The sequence below is a fragment of the Saccostrea echinata genome, unplaced genomic scaffold (genome assembly GCF_033153115.1).
Source record: "Saccostrea echinata isolate AGI-Se365-2 ecotype Australia unplaced genomic scaffold, CSIRO_AGI_Sech_v1 ptg000009l, whole genome shotgun sequence".
Classification (NCBI taxonomy): domain Eukaryota; kingdom Metazoa; phylum Mollusca; class Bivalvia; order Ostreida; family Ostreidae; genus Saccostrea; species Saccostrea echinata.
This window is the reverse complement of record NW_026889758.1, coordinates 39685001-39702734: the sequence shown is the minus strand read 5'-3', so window position 1 is coordinate 39702734 and position 17734 is coordinate 39685001. Positions and strand designations below refer to the sequence as shown.

At 33.6% G+C, this 17734-nt stretch overlaps 1 protein-coding gene across 1 annotated transcript in view; it reads left to right on the top strand.

Annotated features, from left to right (window-relative positions):
• The window catches only part of LOC133182373 (B9 domain-containing protein 2-like), a 613772-nt gene that overhangs the window by 297187 nt on the left and 298851 nt on the right, over positions 1 to 17734 (top strand). The window lies entirely within an intron of this gene.

Sequence of the window (17734 nt, the reverse complement as noted above, 5' to 3'; positions counted from 1 at the left end):
CCCAGTCATTTGTTGTCTTACTTAATGAAAGAACTAGATGAAATCCCGAGCAAGCGCGGGAAATATAATTTTTTTTGCCACTAATGATGGAACAATTCCATTATATCTAAGTAGTTTCTACTGACAATTAATGACAGTTTGAAAGCATGAAGAAATCCTGAAAATGATCCTTTGTTTACCATCCCACAGTTACTGTGGGAGCAGAAGATATACGTCACCTTCTTTTTTGTCTTTTTTATGGGGGGGGGGGGTGTTTGTTAGTTTGTTTGTTTGGTTTTTATGTTCATTTGTCTGTTTAAAAAATCTTTTATTTATTTAATTATTTTTAGGTTTAAATTTACCTTTGGCATCTAATGCCCGTTGTAAAATTTTCGTTTCACACCTTTCGTTTCGCCTCAAATCTAAATATATGTTGTATTGAGAAAATTACTATTTTTATCAACAGTTTTAGCGAAATGTGAAATCTTAAAATGGAAGTATGTGCACCACTTTTACTGCATATATTTGAACAATATTATATTCATTAATTAATATTTTCTCTTTACATGTAACCTTTATTTTTTATATACCTGTTGTATATACAAATATACAAATTGTACTTCAGGTTCGTTTCCATGATGTGTTGTTTCCATTTCCATCAAGGATAAAAGAAGCGAATATACTAACTCACTCATATTCTTTATACCTAATTATATTTACTACTTATAATATCAAATGTTATACAATTATTTACACGCCCATTCATAATAAACTATTTTTATTTTCATGTAGTTATTACATATCGACTAATATTTCTTTTTAACATTGGGTTCGGTGCTATAACACTCTAGAAATTCCTATCAATACTAAGATGAAGGACTGACAAAATAGATATATATGCGCATTTTGCTTTTAAATCAGGTATCACAACTTATTTGTTCCATATCACATAAATCAAATTTTGATTGGTTTCACTAATGTCATTTAATGATTTATTATTGTCAGTTTCATAAAAAAAAAAAAATGCCAGTAACTTTGATCCGCCAACCGTGGCCACTACCGTACTCTTTTTTTTTTTTTTTTTTTTTTTTTTTTTTTTTGGTTGCTATTTCACCTCACGACTGTTTATCGAAAGCACTTTTGACTTTTGATTAAACTTAGGATAATTACTATGCAAATGAAATTTTAGTTTATGGACACCGTCTTATACCTAGTGCATTATTGGAGGAGAAAGCATGAGCTCTGGTGCAGGCCTTTCGGAGTTAATTATTTGCAAAATTTATTCATTTATAAATAAAGATGTCTCATTTTTTGTTGTTAATTGTTGATAACTAGGTTTTATGAATATAGCGAGGTGAGTTTAATGCTGTGTTTGTAGATCACTAGACTTCAGATTAGAAGGGTCTATTTATAACAAAATGAAAAACGATTTATGATCATTAACATTCTTCATCACTTAAAATGTAGAAGTTATTTTCTTAACTTATTTTCTCAAACATTTTATCACTTGACCATTTTCATCTGACAACTATAATATTTTATGTATGGAGCAATGTACGAAATGTATTGATGCAAGCATCAAACTTGGACTTTAACTTTTTGCACTGAATATATGAATACTGAAGAGCATGACAGACTCTCCCTCGAAAATAAGCGTAAGAATTACGTTGTAAGTAAAAAAAAAAGTGCGATAAATGCCCTATTCGATCAACAATTTGGAAGCATCTCAGAGCAATATAACATTTATAATAAAACATCTGTGTTTCTATCCGTATCAGTCTAAAAATATTCCGTTTTTAACTGATGACATGTACAAAAATCCACATGACGGTAATGAATTTCTTCAATTATTAATTCTTATGCACAATTTGCCACAGTAAGATTGATTGAATGTATGTCGATTTACGTCCCATTCGAGAATTTTTCACTCATATAGAGACCTCACCATATAATGCTGAGAGCTTCAAATAAACCTTTACTCGGCACTCAAGGCCATTGAGCAGTGAGGGATCTTTTATCGTGCCAAAGCGGACCGTAACACCGGGCCTCGGTTTTTTAGGTCTCACCCGAAAGACCTTCACTTTCATTTCAAAGTGCCGAGTGCTTGGCGAAGGAACAGTTGCTACTGTTAGAAATGCATCTTGCATTTAAAACATAATCATCTCTTCGTTCTGAAGTGATGCTTTTGTAAAAGCTGATGAAGGTTAAAATTGATAAAAATGGGGGGAAAAATCCTTCAAGGGACTTTTTTGGTAATTCAATGTCATTTTTTTTTTTGTAATTCAAAGCAAATACTGGTTTCGATCATACAGAATCACACATGTATTTACTTTAGTAATTGATTTATTGTTTATTTCCAATTAAATTCAACTGTTTTGTTGATTACAGTGCATAGCCAATGAAAGTGATCCTTTCCGTATAACATCCTTTATAGAGGATGGAACCTATCAAAAATAATATTAATGCATGATGTAAACTCGCCTTCCCTGTTGCAAAATATGGTATGAATTTGCTAGCATTCACTCTGTCGGCTCATATCAGAAATGTTTGGAAATACGTGAATGTGACTTTTTTATCTGTCCGTATGAACAGAAACAAACTAAAAACCTTTATGGAATTCTTTAATCATCTTTGCTAGCCAAGTTTCCGATTCATATCCCCTCATCTCCCCCTAGGCTGATTTAGCTCAGTATCAAAGTTCCAGGGCATCCAATCAAATTGCGTCACACAAACTTTTCTTTCCTCTGTGAACCTTCTTTTTTTTTGGGGGGGGGGGGGTTGTATAATTAAATTCACCTCACTGGTGTTTTCGCCAAGAATGATAACTCGACTTAGATGGCAGTACCTGCCAAGGGGGAAATGAGGGGATACGAATCGGACACTTGATTAGCGTTGATGTTCTTTAATAAGAAGGATAAAGGATAAAAAAAAATTCTATTAAGTTATCAATGTACATGAATTAATATGCATAAGCATGAAAAGCTGTAAGTGAAATTAATTTATTTTATTTTCGGATTATTGATGAATTTAACTATATCCATATTTTTGTTTCTTGATTGACTGGCTGTTTCTAGGGTAGGGCTATCTGGAATAAGAGGACACCTGTCTAGAGTGGCCACTTCCAAACCTTCCCTAAGGTGACCTCAGAGATGGGATCAGATACCATGGAGGAGTAAATATCCCCTTTCGACGGACCGGACATACGCGCCATGAGCTCCTTGTCATGATCGGGCGAATGGAAAAATCCGTAGACAATTCAGTGCGAAAATAATGGCCTAACAATTTGTAGGAAAAAGTCAGTCAACATTCGTCTTAATGATAGATTGTATTTGCTGATAAGGTTAGTGTTTCGCCCATAAAATTTGCGAAATGGTGACTGTAAATATAAAGAAATAAAAAATTAAAAGCAATCTCACAAAATTAATATATATAAACAAAAAAAAAAAAAGGAAAAGGAAAATCATTTATAATGTCATGAAAGACAAACCTGCTTCGTTCCATTGCTCAAATGAGGACATGCTTCTGCTTGAATAGACAGAAATATACACAAAGTTTTTTTACCAAAATAGTAAAAAATGAAATAAAATGAAATAATTGAAATAATTGCTGCTATCTGGTTACAGGTACTGTAGCATCCCCATTGCTCACCAAGCTAGTCCGATAACCAACAGTCAGAATCTACAAAACTAATTTCCGAAGGCACATTAAAATATGCTATCATACAGATGCAAAATGTTGCTCAAGCCGAATACAAAAGTTATTAAAATATTTAAGTACCAAACTTAGTTTGTTCCGGCTAAAACTACTTTTATAGTGTGAAAGTACTTGGAAAACAACAGGGGATGAGGCCACTGCCTGTTTAACTGAAGATGAAAAACGTTAAAATAGATGACAGATGTTGAACATTATTATATATTGATGTATAAAGTGATATACTTTTCAATGTTCATTTTGGATGAATTTGTCTCTATATCATTCTTCAGCTTTACGAAGCTAAAAGGGAGACGATAAAATAGGTCATAAAATGATTTTTTATATACTCACGATCAACCATCGAGGGCATATTGTTGGTCTGTCTGTAGGTCTCAATGTCTGTCCTAACCTTTGCACTTGCTCATGACTTTTGAAGTAAACGTGCATGGAGACTCCATATTTGGCACAACTGTAGCTGTCGACAAGATGATGACACAAAATCATTTCATTTAACATTGTAATGCTCCATACTTAGCACAGAGGAAGGTACATTAGACAAAGTGAAAGTAACAAGATTTAGAAGTGTGAGATTATTCGATAGGACCATAATTATGTAATGAAGAAACTTTCGAAGGGAATATGAAGACGGAGAAACTTCTTTACAAACAGGTAGGTTATGGGTTAAGAATTGTCACCGGGTCACACGGATTTTAGGAGCATGATTATCTTGTCTGGTTCATAGTGTGGTAAATGAGAAACATTAAAATCTCTCCACTGGCACGAATGTAGAGGGTTGTCATGACGCTTAACAAGGTGATTTAGACCACACAAAAAATCAGTCAAAATTGTCCCCATATTAACTATAGTGCTCGAGAGCATTTGTGTTTCAGAAAAAAAAACATTTTCAGACTTGTTTCAAAATGACAAAATGATGATTGGGTAGTAAACCTTTTTAAAAAAATATATAAATGTAATGTTTAGCAATTTTCGTACTACGAGGTTGATTTTGGTTTTATCTCAATGATAAACTTAATCTTTCGAAGTGTTTTGCTGTCCAATACATAAAATGGGTCTCTTTCAGTTTAGTAAAAAAAAAAAAAATGTGGAAAATCTAATAATTGGATTGTCTTCATGAAAGGTATTTGTAACGTGTCGGGGATTTGAGGCTTCAAAAATGATCATGCAAACCTCCAAGGAAGAAGATTTTTTTAAATATCTAATTGCATTGCAGAGGCAAGTAAGAGCTCAATAGAAGATATTTGAAGTTTCAACAATAATTTAATAACGGAATAAATATAATATATGGCCGTCGGAAGCGGGGGGGGGGGACGGGGGGGCGTACCCCCAATAATTTTGCCGATATATATAACACCATAGAAAATATAGCTGCTATATGCTTGTGCCCCTCATTAATAACGTCTGATGACCTTTTTTTTTTTGCTTTTCAAGGAATTCTTAGTAGTTGATAGTCCCCCCCCCCTCCCAATTGAAAATGTATGGTTGTGCCCCCCCCCCCCAATGAAATTGCTTCTTACGGGCCTGATAGATGGCTGGATAACAAGATAATCAAACAATGATGATATAGTACAGTTGGTCATGTCGGACGTCAAATTATGGAGGTCCTAGAATCGTGTCCTTTTTATTCCCTCGAGTATCTCTCAAGACTGTGTCCGCTGCTGCAACATACATCATTAGAAAAATATTATTTGATTGCTTTTGGCATATTTACAACTGTAGACGATAATAATATCAAAACAGGTAAAACATATAGTCTGAAACAAAATTTCACCTCAAAGCATAAATCAGCTATTACTGCACACTGATAATTCTTATTATATGATTGAAATATTTACTCTTGGTAAACGTTTATAATTAAAATATAATAGCGAGCGCAGCAAGCGGCGCAGCGCCGCTTGTCACTGCGAGCTAACGCCTGTGCGAAGAGAAAATTCGGACTACTCACATTCATTCAATAGAATTTTTTTGACGCAGTAACTCTGGACCCACAATGAAACACTTTTTTTTCTCGCTGATAACTATGAGGTGCCGTTTTGGTATTTACTGCCAAAAAGTGATATCACCTATTCGAATAGGTGATATCACCTTTTTCGAATAAGTGATATCACCTATTTGATTTGAATTGGTGATATCACCTATTCGAATAGGTGATATTACCTATTCAATTTGAATGAGTGATATCACTTATTCGAATAGGTGATATCACTAAATAGCAATAAATACCAAAACAGCGCCTCATAGATAACTTCGTTCGCGCGGTAACAACAACTAAAAATTCACGAAATATAAACTCACCTCAATTTAATAGATATTATGGATATTGCATACAAATATTAGATTAAACGTTCTTTTTTAAATTTTTCCCTTTTTCAAACTTCGTTTATGGAAATGCAGCTAAAGTACGACGTCATGTGATGTTCCAAATGTCTCTTGCGGTTTGAAGAGGCGGATCTTAAAATGAAGTGAACAATGCGCTCGCCCCAACGGTCGCACCGTCAACATTGATATTTATTTATGAGAAGTGGAGGGGGGAGGGGGAAAATGTACTTCTTAAACAATCTTGACAATTATCTTTTATAGAAATCTCAGTATACTCCTTCTTTACGGATACTAACAGAAAGTAAAATCCAAACACAAAGCAGATCGGATCTTTAGTTTCTGTTTGTCAGTATCCGATCATCACTAGACTACTTACAAGTATTACATAACATATAAACACTTACAGTACAATAGGTTTTGGACAAAAATAATTTTACAACCCATACACTTCATGAAATAACAGAACAGTCATCTAAAGTTTTCAATTCCCCATCATGCACACGGAAAGAAGCCTTCACCCGCACTATTTCTTACTATTCCCATTGTTTTACATTCTGGAATACCTAGACGTTTTCTCATGTAATCTTTTTTTTTTTTTTTAAAAAAAAAAACCTTTTTCAATGGCTGCTTTGTCGTAGTAATAAGTGGGTAATGTAATGTTCTTTTCCTTTTCTAGGAATTTTCTTCATTAGGCTTGTAAACATATCATCAAATTTTTGAACACATTTAGGAGGGTTTTTTTTATTCGATTGTTTTTTTGTTTTTGTTTTTTGTTTTTTGTTTGTTTTTTGTTGCTGCTTTTTTGTTGTTGTTGATGTTTTTTGTTTTGTTTTGTTTTTGTTGTTGTTTTTTTTTTTTTTTTTTTTTTTTTTTTTTTTTTTTTTTGCTGCTCCAGAGTATGAATTGTCTACCACTGCATTGATTTGAAATTTTTAAATCGAAAAATAAGTAAAAAAAAGTTTAAAATATTGATGAAATGTAATGTTTTACTGTAAAATGAAGACAATTTATTATGGGTTTATCCTCTATGTACCTTAATATATATACCATCCTCCAGAATTATACAGTCAATCTGACTGGTTTAGAGCATGCGCAGGGTGACAACTGTGTTGTCTCCCTTTAGATGAAAATAAAGTGTCGTTAGGGAAATAACTCATACTAATAATTATCGTCGGAGGCCCTAAATTCGTTACGGTTATAGAGTCGTGTCCCTTTTATTTTCCTGGTATTTCGCAAGATTGTGTCCTTTCCTGCACTAAACATCGTAAGAAAAATTTTATTTGATCGCTATTGTCATAATTTCTGACGATTATAAGGTCAAAATTGGTAAAAACATGGTCCAAAACAAAATTTCTCCTCACTTAGCATCAATTCGCTTACCTTTGAGAAGAGAGTCTAATTTTTTTTCTTACGACCTGTTTCAAGTGTATTGGTGCAACCGTACGCATTGTTTACATTATGTCAACAGAAGTCACATATCCGAATAGGAATTTTGGCTTTTTAAATAAAATTTCCGCAGAGGTTACGACTCTAGCAATCTGATTAAAATCAGATCCTCGAGGCTCCTTTTTTAAGCAGTTTTTTTTTTCAAAATGGCGGCGGATAAACATCGGTACAACGATATGTAATGAAATATATGGAGATAACAAACAGTATTCAAGCTCAAAAGTCCATTAAACAATACAAATTTTGGAGCAGAGCAAACACGGACCGCCATGGAAGAGTGAGGGTCCCCTGCCGACCGGTCACACCCGCCGTGTGCTCTTTGTCATGACCGGGAAATAACGGAAAAATCCGTCGACAATAAATTATAATGGCCTAACAATTAGTATGAATCAAAGTACTGTGAGTACTGAAAGACGGTGGCATGAATAACGTCCCTCTGTAGAATTTCTCACTCATATTGAGATACCACCATTGGTGGGCTGCAAATTTAGATCTATATTCAGTACTCATGGCCATTGAGAAGTGAGGGATCTTTTTCTGGCAGTGCTTACTGCGACCTCGGTTTAACGGTCTCATCCTAATGGACCAGTCTCCACGTCCTGCAGTGGGATTCGAACCCGCGACGTAAGGATCAACTCCTTCATGCCCGTGACTCTAGAGCAAACGCTCTAACCACTGCGCCACACAGCGACTGGCATTGAATGAAATAAAATGTTAAAAGAATCTGTAAAATGTGGTGTACAGTCATAATTGCAAATTTAAAATGAAAACATATTTGAGGATGGTGGACAGTTTGAAATTATACATTGTATATTCAAATAATGGATTATAGGATCCTCATGTTTTATTATTTTTTTCATTAATTAATGCTTAAAACCGTAACGTGTCAAACCAGTTCACCCTGAATGTTAAATTAAGGGAATCAAAGTTCATAATATATTCATGTAGTGACCGAACATATTAATTTTGAGATGCATGTTTTACAAAAAAGTGTAATGAAATCGTGGTGCGTAGAAGTAGAAATTGTGACTTTATAATTTCAAACTTATACTCAGTGATCAATTATGAAATTTGGCTAACCCCCCCCCCCCAAAAAAAAAAGGGTGAAAAATTTTCCATAAATTATTGGAACATTTTTTGAAATTTTGAGTAAAATTGAACCCACAATACACTTCTTTATAAAAACTAGCTTTTCATAAAGTATATGGTAAAAAGGGAAATGATGGATCACTTTTGGTCATGTACTGTAGATTGTGCAACATATAAATCATATGCTGAAAGATAATGAAATAGACTTTATATTTGGATTCTCATCTTTGCCAAATTTCCTACCTGTATTAATTTACTTATTTCTAAAAGGTTGAAAGACTTCAAGAATTGTACAGAAGTCTTACATTTTTGTTTTATATATACTGTTCAAAAAGGAAAAAAAACCCCAGAAAAATAGAATAAAAAATATTTTTCAGACTCTATTTCTCCATCGTCTCAAGCCACGGTTCGAAGTCCGCATATAGCTCTCTCCAGAATGGGAGACGATCGTACATTTTGGCCCTAGTATGCGATTTCTCACGTAATCTTAATTTGCACTGACACTGCTAGTCATTGCGCAATACGAAGTTTAATTTGTGTATGAAGACTGATATAAATAAAGCCCACTGAATTTACAAGAAAATCCTAATATTCCATGCACATGTAATTGATTAGCTTTTTTTTCTTACACTTTTTAAAGGGTCAATTTTATTCGAGGCACGATAGAATTTTCAAATACGAATGAAATACATGGGTAACTTTTGTCTGTCACAATTTTTGTAATTATAGCTTTGATAAATTAGTATCCGTTCAGTAGTTTTTGTGCCCGAGATAATTAGGCAAAGGCTTATTTAATTTTTTTTTTTTAGATAGAATCGTAATAAACTTTACTTTAAACATATTTTATTGAGTAATTCAATAAGGATTGGGCAACAGGCAAAGCCTATACACACCCTCTCCTTGTATAATAGGTAAAGACACAGACATTGAATAATAATATTTGAACATGGTAATAAACTTGCTAAAAATAAAAAATAAAGATTCACAATGAAGTACTATTCATCAGTATTATAAAAAAAGATGATAACCCCCTAATTGTATACAAATTATATACATACTGTTCCAGCTTTATTATGAATATTGTAAAAAAATATATATATACATTCAACAGAGTATTTAATATTACAGTGTACTCAACTGAGTCTCTTAGTAGATTTTATAAATTCATGTACATATGAAAATATTTTACAGTTTGTTTGATACAAATCGTAATAAACTTTGCGAATTTTACGCCATATAAAGTCACAATCAAGTATTATTCATCAGTAATATATAAAAAAAAAAAGATGATAACCCCCTAATTGTATACAAATTATTTACATACTGTTCCAGCTTTATCATGAATATTGTAAAAAAAATATATATATACATTCAAAAGAGTATTTAATATTACAGTGTACTCAACGGAGTCTTTTAGTAGATTTTATAAATTCATGTACATAAGAAAATATTTTACAGTTTGATACAAATCGTAATAAACTTTGCGAATTTTACGCCATCGCATTTGCCTCCAACAACTCTTTTGTTAGCTGATTAAGATGTCGTGATCTTTTTTTCCCGAAAATATATATTTTCTAAGATAGTATCGTCAAAAGATATTAGAAATTCAAACAATCAAAAGACATCGTAAAATTTCAATGAACTGTATAAGTAATTGTATAAAATTTCTTAAAACGTCTCAAATCATTTATAAAACATGCAGTCCCGCAACAAGGAATGTGCAGCCCTCGAACCATGTTGTACTTTTGGAAAATGGAGAGATGTGGAGATTGGCTTTCGCGCGTATGTTGTTTAACAATAATTATTTGATTTCGGGGTTAAAATGTGAAACCATTATCCACAAACATTTTTCCTTGAATTTTCTGACTATTAATAAATTTTAATAGTCAGTCCACCGGCTGACTATTGATGTTGGGATGAAACTGCAAGTGTGCATGCGTAATTAGGAATTCTGTAGTTTGCATACGAATAGACGAATCGGTTTGTGTACGAATTAGTTGTACGTCGGCGTAATTTAATGAATATTCATGAGGCGAGAAATATTGATAACGGAAAATATCAGGAATTAAACTTTGTGCCCATCAACAAAATGTCATTAAAATAACTTTAGAGTATTTGTTAACCATGTGCACCCTACTTTCATTAATTTGACACTGCAAAAATCGCCGCTAGGGTCCCCGTGATTTTACACTTTGTTATTTTAGCCTCTGAGTGGCAGCAATAACCTGTGGCTATAAATAGCCACCGTCTAAAAACATCAGTCGGCATTTGACTTAATGATAAATTGTATTTGCTGACAAGGTCATTGTACAGTGCTGTATCGACCATAAAACTTACGAAATGACGACTTTAAACGAGACTACTGATATTCTTGTTTAATCAACTTGTTTGTCAATAACTTACCTCGTTTTAGAAATTGATCATACATAGTGTATGCTCTTGCGTATCGAATCAACTGAGAGATTTAAACCCCGTATGCAGGTGATGGAAGTATATTGCTGCATAAGTAAGGGAAGTTGACAATTGAAAAGTTAAAGTCATCACGTTTATCATAAAGCTTGGTTGTTAGATTACCTTTAACGTCTCTTTCTAGTAAAATATCCAAATATGAAAAAGGTGTGTCAGACTTGGTGGTATCCTTTATTTCAAGCTTACCAGGATATATCGTATCGACATAAGAATGGAAATAACCATTGTTAATTGACAATACGTCGTCGATATATATAAATGTCGAGTTGAAGGCCACAGCAAGTGTTTTCTTCTTTTCACGTATAAGATTTTGAACAAATTCTGTTTCATATGAATACAAAAATAGGTCTGCTAATAACGAGGCGCAATTGGTACCCATGGGAATTCCAATAGATTGTTGGAAGACCAGGTATACAAAAACAATATAGATATTGTCAATCAGAAACTCAAGCATCTTTTTAATATCAAGTTCAGAGTACTTGTGTGTACAATCAGAATGTTTTTAACAAAATAATTTTGCAAATGACCAATGACAAGGTAAGTAAATTTACGAGTTCCAATTTTATTGAAAAAGCAGCTGTCAATGATATAAAAAAAGTCTGGACTTTAATTTGTCGTGGGGAATGGTTGTATATAAAGTTGAAAAGTCGTAAGTTTTTATGTTGTTGATTTTGGTGAAATTTTGTGAATTCAAATTTTTCAAAAGTTCCTTGGAATTTTTAAGTATTCACATCTGATTTACGCCACTTCTCGAATATATTGTTGCACAGTACTACTGAAGTTTCTCCTTCATTACTGTTAATATTTTAGTGAGGAGTAAAGAAAGAGGCTTGGTAGAGCATTTAATGGAACAATCAATGAAGGCATTATTTTTCTAAACGATCAATTCAATTGAAAGAAAAAAATATTACTGATAAATAACTTTTTTAAAGTTTACTTTCTTAACCAATTCTGAGTAAAGCAAAAGAAGCTAAGATTAAGTGAACACATCTAAATACATTGATCTTTTATTCGTGCGAGGAAAGAAAATGGTTCACAGTTGACTTGCAGTTATTTTTCACCGTAAACCAGTCTTTTGTCGTCAGATTTTCATGAAAAATACCCAGTTTTCATTGTTATTTGTTGAAACTTAGGTTTTATGAATATAACAAGGTAATACTAGTGCTTGCTTAGTAGTGTATTTTAGCGCTGAAGGTTCATTTTATACTTCATAGTGTAACATAGAGCACATAAGATGTACTTTCAAATTGAATAACGCTCTTAAATATAAAAGTGTAAATACTTCTTTATCTTATGATTTATGACAAAATCTAATGCCAAATTATGATTATTGACAATTAAAATTACATTCTTCTACAATTTATTCAAAAACTTTCTACATGAAAACTGCTGTAGTTTCAAATTAATTGACGTTTTGATGTTTTACTGACTAAAAAATTAGGAAACAAAACAAAGTTAAGAAAAAATAAACAAATAGAAACACACAAAATAAATTTTAAAAAAGAAGAGAAAAAATAATATGCCATTTAAAACAAACCTGCTTCGTCCTGTTGCTCAGATGAGGACATGCTACTGCACTGCCGCTGCCTGAGTACCTGTAACTGATTAATCCCTCGTGTACTAAGCTAGTCCGATAATCAACAGTCAAAAATTACAAGAATTAAATTTTTTTAAATAGAAGAACTCTCTTCCTGGGCGCAAAGATTTCATGCACATTACGATATGCTGGCACAGCGGATGCAAGATATTACTCAAGCCGGATATAAAAGCGTCCTTGAAAGACATGCTTTATTCAATATGAAGTGAGCATTGTTTTCTAAAAATTCACATGTGAGAATTTCTTTCTTTTGACCGGTAGGAATTGATAGGTACGACAACATAAGACAATGTAATCATAATTAATTGCCTTCAGATATTTTTCCTCCACATGTCACCGCCCCCACCTCTTCCCCCATCACTACCGACAGGAATATACCGCGTCTGCATGCGCAAAACCTTGTATGAAAGCAATTATCAATCCTGGTTTTCTTTGGGCTACTTTTATGATACTAAAAATGAAATAAAATTTTTCAAAATATGACACAGCAACTCAGTCTACCAACAATGAAGTGTGCCGAACAGGAAACAGCCTTAATGAGCATTGTGCATTGAGCCTTGCTCAAACTGGAAATATTTCGGGACATAAAATTAATACATCGTACATATGGGATTGTATTTCTGTTTGCTCTAGTACTACAAACTATAGTCTAATACACCTTATTCAGCCTCCCAGCCACTTGAGGAGTTTGTCCGCAAAAACTTTAACATTGCTCATAACTTTTGATTGGTTGGAGCTATGACTTTCATAATTTACATGTGAATTTCTTGTGACAAGGCTTTTCTTTAGGTACCATCATATTTGACCTTTGACCTTGGAGTTTGACCCAGTTTTACAAAATTTTACCCAACTTTAACCTTGGCCATAACTTTTGAACAGTTGGTGCTAGAGCTTTCATACTTCACATGTGTAATCCTTGTGATAAGACTTTTCTTTGGATACCAACAACTCTGACCCTTTGACCTTGACCTACGAGTTTTACGTACTTTTGAAAAACTTTCACTTTGACCATAACTTCTGAACGGTTGGTGCTAGGGCTTTCATACTTCACATATGTAATCCTTGTGAAAAGATCTTCCTTTGGATACCAAGAACTTTGACCTTGGAGTTTGACCTACTTTTAGAAAACTTTAACCTTGGCCATTACTTTTGAACAGGTGGTGCTAGGGCTTTCATTCTTCGCCTGTGTAATCCTTGTGACAAGACCTTCCTTTAGATAACAACAATTATAGCCCATTTACCTTGACCTTAAAGTTTGACCTACTTTTAGAAAACTTTAACCTTGGCCATTACTTTTGAACAGTTGGTGCTAGGGCTTTCATACTTCACTATGCAATCCTTGTGACAAGACCTTACTTTGGATACCAACAACTTTGACCTTGACCTTGGAGTTTGACCTACTTTTGAAAAATTTTAACCTTATCCATATTTTTTAAACGGTTGGTGCTAGGGCTTTCATATTTCACATGTGTATTTCTTGTGAGAAGGCCTTTCCTTGTGCACCATTAATTTTGACCTTGACCGTGATGTTTTTCGTACTTTTGATAAACTTGAACCTTTTCCTAATCTTTTCAATGGTTGCTGCTATGGCTTTCATATTTCACAGGTATATTCCTCGGTACAAGACCTTACTTTGGGTACCAAAATATTTGATTTGCATTTGAGAAAGTTTAACATTCTTTGTGCCGCGGGCCTATTTTGGGCTTATCAAAAACTACGTTAAGTGCCATGGGCCTATTTTGGGCATACCGTTAACTCATTACGTCACAAGTAAAACTGCATGACTATGACGTTCCGTCATCATTCCGAGTTTCGCGCCATTTTGGCCTCTTGTTGCAAAATACAATCGATCATTTAATTAACCAATTTATTACTGAAAATTTTAAGAAAGAATTTTAAACAGATTTTTCATTTGTCTTGATCTCTAGAAAATGTAAACAATGCATTATGATTTGAAATTATGCAATTTCATCAATATTTTTTAATCCTTGTCTGAACGATAAAAGCCGTAAAAGTTCCATGGGGATTTTTTTTCCCAGTGATGTTTTTCCTAAAACACGGGAATAACTTTAATTTCTCTAGGTACTGGTATTTTGAAATTTACGGGACATGGTTTCAACTTTTGCCGGACATGTATGAAATCTACCGGCGATCGTCGGTATTCCGGCACATTTCGCCAACTCTGCTAGTAATGCAATATCATTGTAATTTCTGTAAATATTTTTTTAATCTAAAATCGGCATTATATATACACGTAATACAGTTTAACAATTTAACATGTAAGCCTTGTAGAGCCTTTTAAGCGACTGTAAAAAGTTTTATTCTCAGGAGCATCGCAAATTTATACAGAGAAATGCAGTTTACAACGGATTACATGTCGCATAATAAAAGACATTCGGCAAATAGACAAAGAACTCTATAGATAAACCTTCAATTCTATAATACATGTAGTCACTGTATGACACTTTCGTTAAGAAAAATCAAGATGTCTTCTTTTGTGGCACATGTACATGTACTTGTGGGTGGTCCTACCCATTTCCCAAAATACACAACACCCAGTCTTGATGTTATTTTGATTAATGAATTATATTTAACCATTGTAAAAATCTGGAAGGAAAGCCAAAAAAATGCAACTGTGTATGTGTATGGTATACATGATTAAAAAGTCTAACAAATATAATTTGTGGGGGGGGGGGGGGGGACTCCCAACAAGCCCGGGGTGTATATTGGCGAAAAGGGGGGGGGGCAGAATTGTTTGTGTTTTGTAGTTTAAATGTTGAAAATAAAGATATAATTAAGGAAAAGGAACACTGAATTTATTTTTTTTCAGTTTTTAGCTTTTTTATTGTCCCTTCGAGAATGTTTCACTCGAATTAGAAAATCACCAATTGCCGGAAAAGACTGCTTATGCTCATTGAGCAATTACGACTCTTATTTCTGCAAGAAACGACTGTGACATAAAATCTCTGCATGCTTATAAGTTTCCATCCAATTCCATCCATTCTGTTTGTTCATATGACCAATACAGGTTTCTTGTAGGCACGATTCATTGATCTTAACTGCGGGCAGGGGGGGGGGGGGTTAAATAGCCGGGGTCACATATTTTCAGATTAATTTTTCGCTATTAAATGAATGCAAGAATTATGGGAGGTATTAACAATCATGGGGCAGGCAAAATATCTTTTCGGTCGAAATCGGGGCAAAACCCTCACTCTCACCCCCGCAAATACCCCTAAGATCTTGATTTCCTACCAACCTAAATTAACTAGTAGTAATAGATTATTTCATTTCCTAACGCTAGGGGAGGCATTCCAAATGAAGTAGATAAATATATAAATTAACGGTTCTCCTTCCTCAAAAGGTTCCACACCTCTCCAATGTAATTGTGAAAAATCATAATATACTTATATACAGTAGAAACCTTGTCCGTCATTTATCTACCATGTTTAGTTGTAGGATCGCATATTAAGAGTTGCCGATCTCCAAAACGTTTGGCATGATCTTGTTCTCCTAAAATCGTACATGTACTTTGAGGCTTTCTGTTTGAAAAAACGTATTTGTAATGAAAACTTTTATATTTTTAAGGTTATTTACTACTTACATATAGATGCACATTGTAAGTTACATGACGGAATATTTAGTTTTAACAAATGAAATGCTTGTTAATTTTTAAGGAGCTTGAAAGTGTTTATTTATCTAGCACCAAATACAAAGCACAAGCAATTGTTTTTGTGATATTTTTTTTAACCCATAGCATAAAAATAACATTATTTCACTTTGGGTTAAAAAATTATTACAGAAACAAGTGCCTAATACAAGTCATAAATATTAACCCATAGCATAAAAATAACATTATTTCACTTTGGGTTAAAAAATTATTACAGAAACAAGTGCCTAATACAAGTCATAAATATTGTTGAAAAAGATTGTAGTAAAAACACAAAAAGGACAAAATATAAGTTTTATAAATCTAAGCTTCTTCATTTGATTGAATTTTACAATCCATGTATTGCATCAGAGATGCCGATTAAGGGTGGTAAAGACACGGAAGAAAAGGAACTTTTGGAAGTAACGTATACGTATTAGTCTGTGTATTCCAGGTTAAAATTTATAAGAACACGATTACAAAAATGTGACATTAAAAGATCAACATTTGAACAAATATAACAAAAATAACCATAACAATTATTTAAATATTTTAAAACAATATAAGTGGTTTCAGAGAAAGAAGTGTGTGTACATGTGGTAATATGTAAGGTTCAGAGATATGTATAAGGTGTACGAACAGAAATTAACCTTTTTTCAAATCTGATAGAATTGTAAGCTCCCCGGGAATGGCCAAGCTTAAGTTGGGGACGCTACAAAATAATAACTGGCAGTACTCCTGTACTAAAATGTACTAAAATCCTTGGTCCCTTGGTAACAGGGAAAACATAGGATTCACCTTGGTCTCAATAACATTTATTAATCATAATGCAGTTTCATTTATGCAGGTACAATTAATATTGGTGGCGTCTACCGTACAGGCTACTATTATAACAAGAGTCCCATGGGCCACATCGCTCACCTGAGCACACTGGCTAGACTAAGGCACAAATCAGTTCAGTAATGAACAGGGGGGGGGGGCTTGAATTTTAAACTATCTGATGATGCTTTCATGTCAATATAAGAAATGAATTTGTTGTACTTGAGAAGATTTTAAAAGAATTTTCCCATTTATTCCTTTGTAAAAATTTGATCCCCCATTGTAGCTCCTCCCTATCTCAGAGGTCATCATTTGAACAAACTTGAATCTACATTACCCGAGGATGCTTCCATATCAATAAGACTAACATAGCTTTTATGTTCTTGAGAAGAAATTTTTTTTCTATATGTTCTTATGTAAAACTTACGATCCCCCATTGGGCCCCACCCTACCCCCGGGGGTCATCATTTGAACAAAATTGAATCTACACTACCTGAGGATGCTTCCATATAAATTTGACTCATCATGGCTTTGCTGTTCTTGAGAAGAAGATTTTTCCTATATATTTCTATGTAAAACTTTGATCCTCCATTGTGGCCCCGCCCTACCCCCCGGGGTCATGATTTGAACAAAATTGAATCTACACTTCCTGAGGATGC